Here is a 12,500-nt window from a genome sequence, read left to right as displayed (position 1 = left end):
GTTCAGTCAGTGCATACTGTATATATATATATATATATATAATATATATATAATATATATATATATATATATATATATATATCATGTGCGTGTATTCGTGGATGTTTGTATATGTGTACGCATCCACACTCGACACCTTCTCTTAACTTCCACTTGAATCTTGACGATTCTGCCAACTCGAATGATTTACGTATGACTTTTAGAATCACATTTGTATTTTACTTGTCGGAGATCAGTCGTAACAGGGAATATAGTAGCAAAAGTTTGCCCCTCAGAAAGCATTGATTTTGGGCGGCCCGGAAGTTACTGCTCTGCTGTCATTAGTTCTGTTAGTATTTGTTCTAGTAGGAGCACTCATATTAGCACCGTCTACCCATGATAGTAGTCAGGGCTGGTCGGAACTGCTTGCCTGTGAGCTGCGGTGGTGTCGAACTCGTGACATTATGATTTGGAAATTCGACTTGCTAATTACACTCGCCTCCCCCAATAAGGTACTCTGGTGATTTCAGCGACATAAGGCGTATTATATATATATATATATATATAATATATATATATATATATATATATATATATACTATATATATATATATATATATCTTTGTATATATATCTTGTATATATATATATATATACTATTATAATAATATATATTATATATTATATATATATGTATATATATATATATATATATATATATATATATATAATTTAGAATCTATTGGTCACTTTTTACCAGATATGTAATTGTAATAACCACTTTGAGTTGTCGTTCTTACAATTATATATATATATATATATATATATATATATATATATATATATATATTATATATATACGTATATATATACATATGTATATATACGTTATATTATTTATTGAATTCTTTAAGGAAAACTAATACGTTCGCGTACTCCGCGCTTCATTGAACCCGCGGCCAGCTAAAAGTTATCTTCGTCCTTAGCTAATTGCATTCCAAGCAATACTCACTGTAGCAACAGACCAGAATAAGATGCTTTTGTTTACATTTTACTCGCTAATGATACACAAAGCGGCAATTAATGGCAATTACAGAGGATGTCTGCGGTGTCTGCAGTCACGCGGAAAGCTTTGTTGTCACGTCTTTGGGGGATAGGCCTTTGTCATTCCTTGGAGGGTTTGCTTTTGTTACTCCTTGGAGGGTTTGCCCTAGGCCCCTAGATATATATACATATGCATAAATGTATATATACATGTATGTGTATAATATATATATATATATATATATATATATATATATATATATATATATATACACTAAGAAATCACAAAAGTAAGCACGTGTTTTTGTTTATTAGCTGAAGACATGTGAACTGAAGGCACTGGGAAAATTTAAAAAAGAAAAGACAGAGTGCCAAGTACTTTCGCGTATTTGACACATCTTTGTGCCCCGAAGATGTGTTAAATACACGAAAGTACTTGGGACTTTGTCTTTCCTTTTTTAAATTTTCCCAGTGGCTTCAGCTAATATATATATATATATATATATAATATATATATATATATATATATATATATATTAAACTTGAATTGTGCCATCCATACTGGCTTCAGGAAGCAACATTTGGCGATAAAACTTCTAGTACTATACGTGGCCTAGTGACTCCCGTCTTGAGAAACCGATTCTTTTGTTTTGGTCAAATCGGCGTTTGGCGGAAGTTGTTTCCCGATTCCAGGACGAAAAGTGAAGTGATGTGACGTCGTTGTCAGTCGGTGGAGCACCGGAAGAAGAAATGAAACGCTGCGAAATATGAAAGAAGTGAAAGTGACGTGAGCTTTCTCTCGTAAGTCATCCTTATCCTTCACGCTGGCTGAATTTTTTCTCAAGGAGTACTGTCATCTTAATGGCTCATTAATTGGCTCTTTTTGTTTTCTTATTGGGTTGGAGACATTTTTCTTTTCAGTGGTCCGATTCTCCTTTTCTTTTTCGATTTTCATTTAAGCTGATTTGTTTTACTTTCAGTTCACATGTCTTTCATTTCGCCAGGTTGTCTTTGCCTTTGCTTCATTTGCCTTTATTTCGATTTCGTTTCACCTGTCTTTCTTTGGTTTCACCTGACCTCTGTTTTTTTTCCGCTTCACCTGCTTTTCTATTGCCTCACCTGACTTTTTTTTTTTTTTTTATTCTTCTTCACCTGCGTTTTTTGTTTCTGATTTAAATTAAATTTTTTATTCACTTTCTCTTCCCCGTGTCGTTTTTTGTTACCTTACCTGTCTCTCTCTTTCGCTTCACCTGCCTGTTTTATTGTTAGCCTTTAACTGAGACCTTTCCCGTGTGACCATTTGCGTTTGCGTATCTGAGAAGAGACGCCGCCTGTGTTTATATTTGTGTCGTGTTTGCCGATTGGATTTATATTTCTTTTCCATGATACTCGCAAAGGTGGGGATTATGGAGAGATGTGACATTTGGAAAGCTAAGATTTATGCCTGTATTAAATTGAGAAAATCCTCTTATATAGTTCAAGGTATATAGAATAACTCCTTTATTCTATACACCTTGATATAGACAACAGCGTTCGGTGATTGCAAACTCCCACCAAGTCTGAGGAGGGATCCATTCCCTATTTCCCCAAAAAATTGCATTCCTGTCTCTCCCACAATGTTTACGTGTCGCCAGTCACGAAGTTATTAATTGTTTAACTAAAATCTGTAATAAATGTGTATCAGTCAAAAGGTACCTTGTAAAAAGTAACGGTCCCTAAGTTTCAGCCATCTGTCCTAGTGAGGATTCGCATATTAGGATGAAATTTTCATAAAACTTTGCAGGTAGATTTTGCACGGTATTACAGACAGTTATTCTCACCAAAAATATTGCCATTTCTCGGAGATAAATTAGACGGGGTGAGAAGCAAATCGTCAGAAAAGTAGTAAATACAGAAGTATCGGGACGAAGACCTATAGGAAGGCCCAGCAGATCACTGAGAAAGGGCGTCTTTGCAGACCTAGGCCAGATGGGAATTCAGGCAGAAAGTTCCCAAGGGAGAAGAGAGACCCCATTCCACGTCGAACTCCGTAAGGGGAAAATCAGACGTAGATGATGATGATGGTGATTTATTGTGGCCTGTCCCTTCCGACTGGTCTGTCGAGTCTTTCTTTTCTGTTAGATGATTTCGATATATCTGTAGCTCTCGTTTTAAACACCGGATATATTTTAGCTTTCTGTAAACGGAAACTATTGAGATGGCTTTGTCTGTCTGTCCTTACTTTGTCTGTCCTTACATGTTCTGTCCGCCCACAGATCTTAAAAATACTGAGGCTACATCTAGGGCTGCAAATTGGTATGACGATCATCCACCCTCCAATCATCAAGCATACCAAATTGCAGCCCTTTAACCTCAGTACTTTTCATTTTATTTAAGTTTAAAATTAGCCATGATCGTGCGTCTAGCAACGCTGTCGGACAGGCCACCACCGTGCCGTGGGTGAAAGTTTCATGGACTGCGGCTCATACAGCATTATACTGAGACAATCGGAAGATAGATTTATTTTCGGTGGCCTTGATTATAAGCCGTACAGCAAACTCGATTGTGGGGAATAAACTTCAGCAATTTTTTTTTACTTGATTTATCTTGTTTTCAGCACCTTGAAAGAACCTGCTCCTCCTACTGTTAAAATGGCAGATACATCCGCTCCGCAACTCACATAAGTCGTCATCTTCGGGTCTGGACTAGATCAGGACACAAAGTGGGGCCTCCCATCTGTGCTTCTAAGGGAAAAGAATGAGAATAATAAGTTGTTTGATTAATTAGTTATTTGATTTTTGTCAGGTCACTCGAAACTTCAGAGCTTCTAGATCCTAATTAGATTTCAGGAGGCCAGGAATCGCTGCGCCCTTCCACTTGCCGCTAAACTTGGCACCTGTGGAGATTAGAGGTTTTTTTTTTTTTTTTTTTTTTTTTTTTTTTTTTTTTTCCTTTTCAGCCATTTCAAGTTTTTGCCGATTATGTGTATTCTTCTTGTATACCAAGTTTATAAATCTCTCCCCCCCCCCTCCCCCTTCGCCCTGTTGCAAAGAATACCTCTGTCTATTAGCGCGGCATCGCCGTGTGTTGAATGTTGTCATGATGACCTCCCTATAGAGAGAGAGAGAGAGAGAGAGAGAGAGAGAGAGACTCATTGTGGTCCCGTGGGAGCCAATTGAGGAATGTGAAGAATTCTTCTCAGCTCATCTCTCTCTCTCTTCTCTCTCTCTCTCTCTCTCTCTCTCTCTCATACACACTCTTCCTCCTCCTGCTGTGTCTGAGGTCCTTCGCCTCACTCGCTCCTAATTCTCCTCCTCCTCCTCCTCCTACCCGTTACTTCGCCATACCCTGAATCGCCTCTCTTCTCAACTCTCCTCCCCCTCCCCCAAATCCTCCTCCATCACTCTATGACACATTTTCCTTATAGTTGTTTTTCGTCTCGGCTTTCTCTGCAAGGAGAGTTTAAAAGGCTCGACTCTTCTCTCTCTCTCTCTCTCTCTCTCTCTCTCATCCACTTAGCCTCCATCAAAGCATTTATTAGCTGCTTCAGAAAACATTTATTTATCTGGAGTATTTATGCAATCATCTCTCCAGTGAAAACACCAGTCGGCTCGTGTTTATCGTTTGACTTCAATGAAATGCGTTTCGTTGGTGAAATATCTCTTACATTCAGGTAATGACTATGATTCATTGCTTTCATTAGTGATTTTGTTATTAAGTTATTGAGATCATTATTTTTTGTGGCTATTTGTAATTCAGTTATGAGGATTCTCTGTATATATTGATAACGGTCACTGATCTTTAATTTTGCAATTTTGGAACATGAAAGCACAAAGTATTTCTTTATACTTAGCTTTATCAGTAATATAAGCAGTCTATTTTTAGGCGTAAGATTACAGTATCAGTAACTTTTGGTGTGTTCCACCTAATTCCTAATCATCGTTTTCTTCAAAAGTATTTTTGTTGATCTGATTACTCAAAACGTAATTGTTTGATGGGTGGGATTAACTAAAATACAGCATATTTCGGTTTCTCTGAAAATAAACAGATTTTTTTCCTTTGCAATAAAATAATGACAACAGCCTCGATTAAAAAAATCCGTTGAACACTGAAACTCTCGGCATGAATTCAAGAGGAAGTGTGGTCCAAATTTTGCCTCACGTTTCGCAAACTAAACCATTACATTAACAGTAGACCTTTAGTAGTGTTTTGTTGTTTTTGACAACAATTGTATCGCCTTTCACGTGTCATAATTGGCTAAGAGTGGGATTTTGTGTAGAATGGTACACTCGCTATTGAAAGAGGCCTTTAGGCGAGAGCCTGGATGCCATGGGTGTGTCCATGAAGTCACTGACGGAATCCTTGCGTTGCATTTGCTTATGAAGGATACATGCTTCAGTATTGTATTGTATAAGGTTGTTTGCAGTGTCCCTTCGGCCCCTAAATACACCCACTTTTTAGACTTTTACTTGCTGTCCAACCACTCTAGCTCTCCCTCTGTTCACTATCTCCAGTGCTGAAAAGCTGGAAGTGCCACATTGCATTGCTGCATATCCTCATCTCCATAGATCAGTCATGATAGTATATGCAAAATTTGATGATCAGTTACTATCATACAAGGTGTAATCCGACCTCCAGTTAGTGAAAAGATTTTCCCCTCACGCATGAGTTGTAAACATTATTTTCCTAACTTTTAACATAAATTCATATGAGTTAAAATCTACGTTCAAATAGAGCCTTGGTTCACCAATGAAAATTAAAATAAAGTCACTGTAGTTTTTTAAAAATAATTTTTCTGTAGAGTTTAACATGCACATTATTTATTTTTACATTTTCATTCAAATAAATGAATCATAAATATCCTACCCTACAATTCCTGTATCTTTAACTCAACATGAAACACCTTTTTCAGGTCCTTCAAAGACCTTTCCTACTCCCCCAAGAGGAAGAAGAACAAGAACAACAACAACAAAACAACAAAGCAGCTTGTAGGCTTATCCCCGGGAAAGTGAAAATATGCAAAATCATGCTTGGCACCAGTGGGATTCGAACCAAGTCCCCCAAAGAGACTGGTGCCTAAAACCAGCACCTTAGACCACTGGGCCACACTACTTACTTCAGGAGTGATTAACTGTGTAATTTTTTAATTGATTGCTATCATAGGACATGTGAAAAGAATCTTGGCAGCTGACGGTTTCAAACCCACGGCCCCGAAGAGACCGATTCCTTAAACCAGCCCTTAGACCGCTCTGCCACGCCACCTTCATAAGTGATGAACTGTGTAATTTGTTAATCGGTTGCAATCATAGAACATGTGAAAAGAAGCTTGGCAGTGGTAGGATTCAAACGCTTGGCCATGCTACCTTCTTCGGGAGTGAGTGACTGTGTAATTTCTTGATCGGTTGCTATCATAGGACATATGAAAAGAATCTTGGCAGCGTTGGGATTCGAACGCTCAGACACACTACATTCTTCGGGAGTGATTAACTGTGTAATTTGTTGATTGGTTGCTATCATAGAACATGTAAAGAATCTTGGCTGTGGTGAGATTCGAACACTCAGCCAAGCTACCTTCTTCGGGAGTGATTAACTGTTTAATTTGTTGATCGGGTACAATCATAGAACATGTGAAAAGAATCTTGGCAGCGGTGGGATTTGAATGCTCGGTCACACTACCTTCTTCGTGAGTGAATAATTGAGTAATTTGTTGATCGGTTGCTATCATAGAACATGTGAAAAGAATCTTGTCACCAGTGTGATTTGAACGCTTGGCCACACTACCTTCTTGGGGAGTAACTAATTGTGTAATTTGTTAATTGGTTGCTATCATAGGTCATGTGAAAAGAATGTTGGCAGCGGTGGGATTCGGAACCCACGCCCCCGAAGAGACTGGTGCCTTAAACCAGCGCCTTAGACCACTCAGCCACGTTACCTTCTTGGGGAATGATTAACTGTGTAATTTTTGATCGGTTGCTATCATAGGTCATGTGAAAAGAATGTTGGCAGCGGTGGGATTCGAACCCACGCCCCCGAAGAGACTGGTGCCATAAACCAGCGCCTTAGACCGTTCGGCCACACTTCCTTCTAGGGGAGTGATTAACTGTGCAATTTGTTGATCGGTTGCTATCATAGGTCATGTGAAAAGAATGTTGGCAGCGGTGGGATTCGAACCCAGTCCCCCAAAGAGACTGGTGCCTAAAACCAGCACCTTAGACCACTGGGCCACACTACTTACTTCAGGAGTGATTAACTGTGTAATTTTTTGATTGGTTGCTATCATAGGACATGTGAAAAGAATCTTGGCAGCTGACGGTTTCAAACCCACGGCCCCGAAGAGACCGGTTCCTTAAACCAGCCCTTAGACCGCTCTGCCACGCCACCTTCTTAAGTGATGAACTGTGTAATTTGTTAATCGGTTGCAATCATAGAACATGTGAAAAGAATCTTGGCAGTGGTAGGATTCAAACGCTTGGCCATGCTACCTTCTTCGGGAGTGACTAACCGTGTAATTTCTTGATCGGTTGCTATCATAGGACATATGAAAAGAATCTTGGCAGCGTTGGGATTCGAATGCTCAGACACACTACGTTCTTCGGGAGTGATTAACTGTGTAATTTGTTGATTGGTTGCTATCATAGAACATGTAAAGAATCTTGGCAGTGGTGAGATTCGAACACTCAGCCAAGCTACCTTCTTCGGGAGTGATTAACTGTTTAATTTGTTGATCGGGTACAATCATAGAACATGTGAAAAGAATCTTGGCAGCGGTGGGATTTGAATGCTCAGTCACACTACCTTCTTCGTGAGTGAATAATTGAGTAATTTGTTGATCGGTTGCTATCACAGAACATGTGAAAGGAATCTTGTCACCAGTGTGATTTGAACGCTTGGCCACGCTACCTTCTTGGGGAGTAACTAATTGTGTAATTTGTTAATTGGTTGCTATCATAGGTCATGTGAAAAGAATGTTGGCAGCGGTGGGATTCGAACCCACGCCCCCGAAGAGACTGGTGCCTTAAACCAGCGCCTTAGACCGCTCGGCCACGCTACCCTTCCTTGGAGACGTATTAATTGTGTAATTTGTTTGAATCGGTTGCTATCATAGGTCATGTGAAAAGAATGTTGGCAGCGGTGGGATTCGAACCCATGCCCCCGAAGAGACTGGTGCCTTAAACCAGCGCCTTAGACCGCTTGGCCACACTTCCTTCTTGGGGAGTGATTAATTGTGTAATTTGTTGATCGGTTGCTATCATAGGTCATGTGAAAAGAATGTTGGCAGCGGTGGGATTCGAACCCATGCCCCCGAAGTGACTGGTGCCTTAAAGCAGCGCCTTAGACCGCTCGGCCACGCTATACCTCATTTGGGGGAAGTGGATTAATTGTGTATTTTGTTGATCGGTTGCTAATCATAGGGTCATGTTGAAAAGAATGTTGGCAGCAGTGGGATTCGAACCCACGCCCCCAAAGAGACTGGTGCCTTAAACCAGCGCCTTAGACCGCTCGGCCACGCTACCTTCTTTAGGAGTGATTAACTGTGTAATTTTTTTTTTTTTTGCAATTTGTAAATTTTTAGGAACCGTATGTAATGTCATAGATATGTTCTTACAGTGCTACAGATTGACTGCTTTTATTTATTTCTGTGAATGCATAGAATAAAATACGATTTATGAATGTTGTGAATTTTATCATAATTTAACGAGTGCTGCCGGTGCTTTGAACTTAGTTATCTCGTATAGCATTGGTCATCAAAATCTGTGTGTGAGCTCGCATCACAGTATTAGTCTTCACGGAGCCCAAATTATTTTGTTAAAAAACAAATAAAATGATGGTGATGTAACGCCAGTTTTCAAAGCCAGTTTTCAAAGCCTTAGACCGCTCGGCCATGCTACCTTCTTGGGGAGTGATTAACTGTGTAATTTGTTGATCGTTTGCTATTATAGGTCATGTAAAAAGAATGTTGGCAGCGGTGGGATTCGAACCCACGCCCCCGAAGAGACTGGTGCCTTAAACCAGCGCCTTAGACCGCTCGGCCACACTTCCTTCTAGGGAGTGATTAACTGTGCAATTTGTTGATCGGTTGCTATCATAGGTCATGTGAAAAGAATGTTGGCAGCGGTGGGATTCAAATCCATGCCCCCGAAGACTCTGGTGCCTTAAACCAGTGCCTTAGACCGCTCGGCCACACTTCCTTCTAGGGGAGTGATTAACTCTGCAATTTGTTGATTGGTTGCTATCATAGGTCATGTGAAAAGAATGTTGGCAGCGGTGGGATTCAAACCCACGCCCCCGAAGACTCTGGTGCCTTAAAACAGCGCCTTAGACCGCTTGGCCACGCTACCTTCTTGGGGAGTGATTAACTGTGTAATTTGTTGATCGGTTGCTATCATAGGTCATGTGAAAAGAATGTTGGCAGCGGTGGGATTCAAACCCACGCCCCCGAAGAGACTGGTGCCTTAAACCAGCGCCTTAGACCGCTCGGCCACGCTACCTTCTTGGGGAGTGATTAACTGTGCAATTTGTTGATCGGTTGCTATCATAGGTCATGTGAAAAGAATGTTGGCAGCGGTGGGATTCGAACCCACGCCCCCGAAGAGACTGGTGCCTTAAACCAGCGCCTTAGACCGCTCGGCCACGCTACCTTCTTGGGGAGTGATTAACTGTGTAATTTGTTGATCGGTTGTTATCATAGGTCATGTGAAAAGATGTTGGCAGCGGTGGGATTCCAAACCCACGCCGGGACCGAGACTGGTGCCTAAACCAGCGCCTTAGACCGCTTGGCCACGCTACCTTCTTGGGAGTGATTAAACTGTGGCAATTTGTTGATCGGTTGCTATCCATAGTCAGGTCATGTGAAAAGAATATTGGCAGCGGTGGTGGGATTCGAAACCCACGCCCCGAAGAGGGAACTGGTGCCTTAAACAGCGCCTTAGACCGCTCGGCCACGCTTACCCTTCTTGGGGAGTGATTAACTCTGCCAAATGCAATTTGTTGATTGGTTACTATCATAGGTCATGTGAAAAGAATGTTGGCAGCGGTGGGATTCGAACCCACGCCCCCGAAGAGACTGGTGCCTTAAACCAGCGCCTTAGACCGCTCAGCCACACTTCCTTCTAGGGGAGTGATTAACTGTGCAATTTGTTGATCGGTTGCTATCATAGGTCATGTGAAAAGAATGTTGGCAGCGGTGGGATTCGAACCCACGCCCCCGAAGACACTGGTGCCTTAAACCAGTGCCTTAGACCGCTCGGCCACACTTCCTTCTAGGGGAGTGATTAACACTGCAATTTGTTGATTGGTTGCTATCATAGGTCATGTGAAAAGAATGTTAGCAGCGGTGGGATTCAAACCCACGCCCCCGAAGACTCTGGTGCCTTAAACCAGCGCCTTAGACCGCTCAGCCACACTTCCTTCTAGGGGAGTGATTAACACTGCAATTTGTTGATTGGTTGCTATCATAGGTCATGTGAAAAGAATGTTGGCAGCGGTGGGATTCAAACCCACGCCTCCGAAGACTCTGGTGCCTTAAACCAGCGCCTTAGATCGCTCGGCCACGCTACCTTCTTGGGGAGTGATTAACTGTGTAATTTGGTGATCGGTTGCTATCATAGGTCATGTGAAAAGAATGTTGGCAGCGGTGGGATTCGAACCCACGCCCCCTGACCCCCGAGACTGGTGGCCTTAAACCAGCGCCTTAGGACCGCTCGGCCACGCTACCTTCTTGGGGAGTTAAAAGTGATTAACTGTGCAATTTGTTGATCGGTTGCTATCATAGGTCATGTGAAAAGAATGTTGGCAGCGGTGGATTCGAACCCACGCACCCGAAGAGACTGGTGCCTTAAACCAGCGCCTAGACCGCTCGGCCACGCTACCTTCTTGGGGAGTGATTAACTGTGTAATTTGTTGATCGGTTGCTATCATGGGGTCATGTGAAAAGAATGTTGGCAGCGGTGGGATTCAAACCCACGCCACCGAAGAGACTGGTGCCTTAAACCAGCGCCTTAGACCGCTTGGCCACTCTACCTTCTTTGGGAGTGATTAACTGTGCAATTTGTTGATCGATTGCTATCATAGTCATGTGAAAAGAATGTTGGCAGCGGTGGGATTCGAAACCCACGCCCCCGAAGAGACTGTGCCTTAAACCAGCGCCTTAGACCGCTCTGGCCACGCTACCTTCTTGTGGAGTGATTAACTGTAATTTGTTGATCGGTTTGCTATCATAGGTCATGTGAAAAGAATGTTGGCGCGGTGGGATTCGAACCCATGCCCCCGAAGAGACTGGTGCCTTAAACCAGCACCTTAGACCGCTCGGCCACGGGCCACAGCTACTTCTTGGGGAGTGATTAACTGTGTAATTTGTTGATCGGTTGCTATCATAGGTCATGTGAAAAGAATGTTTGGCAGCGTGGGATTCAAACCCACACCACCGAAGAGACTGGGTGCCTTTAAACCAGCGCCTTAGACCGCTTGGCCCCACGCGAAACCTTTCTTGGGAGTTGGGGGATTAAAACTGTTGCAATTTTGTTGATCGGTTGCTTATCATAGGTCATGTGAAAAGAATGATTGGCAAAGCGGTGGTATTTCGAACCCAACCCCGCCCCCAGAAGAGACTGGTGGCCTTTAAAACCATCGCCCTTAGAACCGCTCGGGACACCCGCCTACCTTCTAGGGGAGTGATTAACTCTGCAATTTGTTGATTGGTTACTATCATAGGTCATGTGAAAAGAATGTTGGGCAGCGGTGGGATTCAAACCCACACCTCCGAAGACTCTGGTGCCTTAAACCAGCGCCTTAGAGACCGCTCAGCCACGCTACCTTCTTGGGAGTGATTAACTGTGTAATTTGTTGATCGGTTGTTATCATAGGGTCATGTGAAAAGAATGTTGGCAGCGGTGGGATTCGAACCCACGCCCCCGAAAAGACTGGTGCCTTATACCAGCGCCTTAGACCGCTCGGCCACGCTACCTTCTTTGGGAGTGATTAACTGTGCAATTGTTGATCGGTTGCTATCATAGGTCATGCGAAAAGAATGTTGGCAGCGGTGGGATTCGAACCCACGCCCCAACCCCCGAAGACACTGCCTTAAACCAGCGCCTTAGACAGCTCGGCCACGCTACCTTCTTGGGGAGTGATTAACTGTGTAATTTGTTGATCGGTTGCTATCATGGGTCATGTGAAAAGAATGTTGGCAGCGGTGGGATTCAAACCCACGCCACCGAAGAGACTGGTGCCTTAAACCAGCGCCTTAGACCGCTCGGCCACGCTACCTTCTTGGGGAGTGATTAACTGTGTAATTTGTTGATCGGTTGCTATCATGGGTCATGTGAAAAGAATGTTGGCAGCGGTGGGATTCAAACCCACGCCACCGAAGAGACTGGTGCCTTAAAGCAGCGCCTTAGACCGCTCGGCCACGCTACCTTCTTGGGGAGTGATTAACTGTGTAATTTGTTGATCGGTTGTTATCATAGGTCATGTGAAAAGAATGATGGCAGCGGTGGGAT

The 12,500-nt window shown here is 42.6% G+C and overlaps 13 non-coding genes across 13 annotated transcripts in view; all 13 read right to left on the bottom strand.

Moving 5' to 3' along the window:
* Positions 1-6,852: 6,852 nt before the first annotated feature.
* Positions 6,853-6,935, bottom strand: Trnal-aag (transfer RNA leucine (anticodon AAG)). Its single transcript has one exon. It is a non-coding gene; the product is annotated as a tRNA-Leu (tRNA).
* A 67-nt stretch (positions 6,936-7,002) lies between these two features.
* Positions 7,003-7,084, bottom strand: Trnah-aug (transfer RNA histidin (anticodon AUG)). The gene has a single exon. It is a non-coding gene; the product is annotated as a tRNA-His (tRNA).
* An 887-nt stretch (positions 7,085-7,971) lies between these two features.
* Positions 7,972-8,053, bottom strand: Trnal-aag (transfer RNA leucine (anticodon AAG)). Its single transcript has one exon. It is a non-coding gene; the product is annotated as a tRNA-Leu (tRNA).
* A 381-nt stretch (positions 8,054-8,434) lies between these two features.
* Positions 8,435-8,516, bottom strand: Trnal-aag (transfer RNA leucine (anticodon AAG)). Its single transcript has one exon. It is a non-coding gene; the product is annotated as a tRNA-Leu (tRNA).
* A 444-nt stretch (positions 8,517-8,960) lies between these two features.
* On the bottom strand, positions 8,961-9,042 carry Trnal-aag (transfer RNA leucine (anticodon AAG)). The gene has a single exon. It is a non-coding gene; the product is annotated as a tRNA-Leu (tRNA).
* Positions 9,043-9,409: 367 nt separating this feature from the next.
* Trnal-aag (transfer RNA leucine (anticodon AAG)) lies at positions 9,410-9,491 on the bottom strand. The gene has a single exon. It is a non-coding gene; the product is annotated as a tRNA-Leu (tRNA).
* A 68-nt stretch (positions 9,492-9,559) lies between these two features.
* On the bottom strand, positions 9,560-9,641 carry Trnal-aag (transfer RNA leucine (anticodon AAG)). The gene has a single exon. It is a non-coding gene; the product is annotated as a tRNA-Leu (tRNA).
* A 387-nt stretch (positions 9,642-10,028) lies between these two features.
* On the bottom strand, positions 10,029-10,110 carry Trnal-aag (transfer RNA leucine (anticodon AAG)). The gene has a single exon. It is a non-coding gene; the product is annotated as a tRNA-Leu (tRNA).
* Positions 10,111-10,178: 68 nt separating this feature from the next.
* Trnal-aag (transfer RNA leucine (anticodon AAG)) lies at positions 10,179-10,260 on the bottom strand. The gene has a single exon. It is a non-coding gene; the product is annotated as a tRNA-Leu (tRNA).
* Positions 10,261-10,478: 218 nt separating this feature from the next.
* On the bottom strand, positions 10,479-10,560 carry Trnal-aag (transfer RNA leucine (anticodon AAG)). Its single transcript has one exon. It is a non-coding gene; the product is annotated as a tRNA-Leu (tRNA).
* A 1,323-nt stretch (positions 10,561-11,883) lies between these two features.
* On the bottom strand, positions 11,884-11,965 carry Trnal-aag (transfer RNA leucine (anticodon AAG)). The gene has a single exon. It is a non-coding gene; the product is annotated as a tRNA-Leu (tRNA).
* A 220-nt stretch (positions 11,966-12,185) lies between these two features.
* On the bottom strand, positions 12,186-12,267 carry Trnal-aag (transfer RNA leucine (anticodon AAG)). Its single transcript has one exon. It is a non-coding gene; the product is annotated as a tRNA-Leu (tRNA).
* Positions 12,268-12,485: 218 nt separating this feature from the next.
* Positions 12,486-12,500, bottom strand: part of Trnal-aag (transfer RNA leucine (anticodon AAG)) — an 82-nt gene continuing 67 nt past the window's right edge. Inside the window, exon 1 of the tRNA in view lies at positions 12,486-12,500. This exon is cut by the window's right edge and continues 67 nt beyond it. This is a non-coding gene — a tRNA (tRNA-Leu).

This window comes from Macrobrachium nipponense, chromosome 18 (assembly GCF_015104395.2).
Source record: "Macrobrachium nipponense isolate FS-2020 chromosome 18, ASM1510439v2, whole genome shotgun sequence".
In the NCBI taxonomy this organism is placed as follows: Eukaryota; Metazoa; Arthropoda; class Malacostraca; order Decapoda; family Palaemonidae; genus Macrobrachium; species Macrobrachium nipponense.
The sequence above is the reverse complement of the archived record's forward strand: the minus strand, read 5'-3'. Positions and strand labels throughout refer to the sequence as shown.